This window comes from Octopus bimaculoides, chromosome 27 (genome assembly GCF_001194135.2).
Source record: "Octopus bimaculoides isolate UCB-OBI-ISO-001 chromosome 27, ASM119413v2, whole genome shotgun sequence".
In the NCBI taxonomy this organism is placed as follows: Eukaryota; Metazoa; Mollusca; class Cephalopoda; order Octopoda; family Octopodidae; genus Octopus; species Octopus bimaculoides.
The window spans coordinates 14,297,833-14,299,947 of NC_069007.1; the positions used below are offsets into that span (position 1 = coordinate 14,297,833).

The 2,115-nt window shown below is 34.3% G+C and overlaps 1 protein-coding gene across 1 annotated transcript in view; it reads right to left on the bottom strand.

The window, feature by feature from the left end:
- LOC106880754 (peptidoglycan-recognition protein 2) overlaps positions 1–2,115 on the bottom strand; it is a 47,788-nt gene that overhangs the window by 41,556 nt on the left and 4,117 nt on the right. The gene's annotated exons all lie outside the window — the stretch shown is intronic.

A 2,115-nucleotide genomic window follows, 5' to 3' on the forward strand; every position in this document is an offset into this window, starting at 1 on the left:
CCCAAAACTCCAGAGCTCCCAGACTGGAGCAGAAACATACATACATACATACATACATGTGTGTTGGGCCTCACAAAGGCAAAGTGGCTGAGTTCCTTTCGAGTGTTGGGCCTCATGGAGGCAATGACCAAGACCTTTGGCATTATGTCATGCTTGAGAAGACGCCCCATCAAGCCGAGCAGAATCACAATGGTGGCAGATACTGGTGTCGTGCAAATTGGCACCCGTGCTGGTGGCACTTAAAAGTACCCATTACACTCTCAGAGTGGTGGGCATTAGGAAGGGCCTCCAGCTGTAGAAAAACCATGGCAAATCAGACTGGAGTATAGTGCAGCCTTCCAGCGTGCCAGCCCGGTCAAACCATCCAACCCATGCCAGCATGGACAACGGACGTTAAATGATGATGATGATCATGATACATACATACATGTATATATATACATACATTCATACATACATACATTTATACATGCATTCATATATACATATATATTCATGCATTCATATATATATACAAACATACAAAGTTATCTAAGAAAAGTTACATAAAAAAGTAAATGAGCAGCTAAATTATCTATTAGCAAAAAGCTTTGATATTCATTTAAAAAGATTATAACCCAGTAGAATTTCTGATGCTTTCAATCACCCCCAGAATGGCAAAAGGGTCAATTAGTTCAGTTTTCTCTCTACTTTCCCCAACTTTGAAACAGATAAGAAGAATATTATCATTCTCAGAAAAGAGAAACCAACGCTTAAGCTGAAAATCGAAACCGAAGTGGGCAGCAAGGAATGTCATTGTTATTTTGATTGAAAGAATTATGAATAGTCTGAGTGAATGACGAGATGACCCATTCTGAATAAATTTTTCTATTTCCCATGACTTTTAATTTGTCAGTATAAGAACACATTTTCTCAGCTTAGAAGTAATATTGTAAACGAATATCACTTTCAAGTGATGTTCAAAATGAAACCATTTAATTGTATAGGTGTTAGAAGTGAAGGTGTAATTAAACCAATGATGGAAAAAAAAAAAAAAAACAGCATTTGTTGCTGTTATGTTTCAAAACAGTGCATTGTAGGGGAGAAACTATTTTCATTTTTTAGACTCCCCATATCTCAAAGCATATAGAATACTACACTTTTCATGTTGGACTGCATGCTCTAATTTCCTAGTTACCTTCTGCAACTGGTGTATATGTGTGTGTGTGTGTGTATAATGTAGCAAATTTATAAACAAGGGTACAAAATAGTACCAGCATGTCTAGAAACAAGAGTCAAAAACAACTCAATGAGTCACATATGTGGCTAACTGAGTCATTTCTGATTCTTGTTTCTCGCAATGTTAATACTATTTTGTAGCCTTGTTTATATATATAGAAAAGAAAGTTACTTTATTCCACACAGGTAGAAATATAGGGAAAATAAAAGTTGAAAATGCACCGAAAATAGGTGAAATATTTCTTTTATTATTATATTTAAAGATTTAACCAGTTTCCTTGGTTACACTGATTCTCAAAAGGTTGAAATAGAAAGATGGGGCTGATGTTGCAGCCGTCTTGCTCCTGACTAGTGTTTGAAGCTTTCCCCTTTTTTTATAGGGAGTTCATAACTTAGATTAGTATATGTTTTGAATAGGACTTGATTTGCAAAGGACAGTCACATGACTGGTCTTAGAAATTTTTGTATATATGCACATTTCCATACATATGTATAGGTGTGTGCATATATATATATATATATATATATATATATATAATCTTTCTTAACCCTTTAGTGTTCACATTATTCTGCCAAAATTGATGCTTTTTTATCCACATTGCTTTGAACTAATCATGCATTTTCTTGTAGCTATGAGATTTTGATAAGGTAGCTGCTAATTTTTAAAACGATATTGTAGGGTTGGTGTGAGAGACCAGATCTGGCCAGTTCTAACATAAAACAGGCAGGATACTTATGGCCGGTTTAAATGCTAAAGGGTTAAATGTAAAAATCTAAAACTTTGGAGATATATATATATATATATACATACACATACATACATACAGACATACATATATACATACATACATACATACATACACACACACTCACACATATATATATACATACATATAT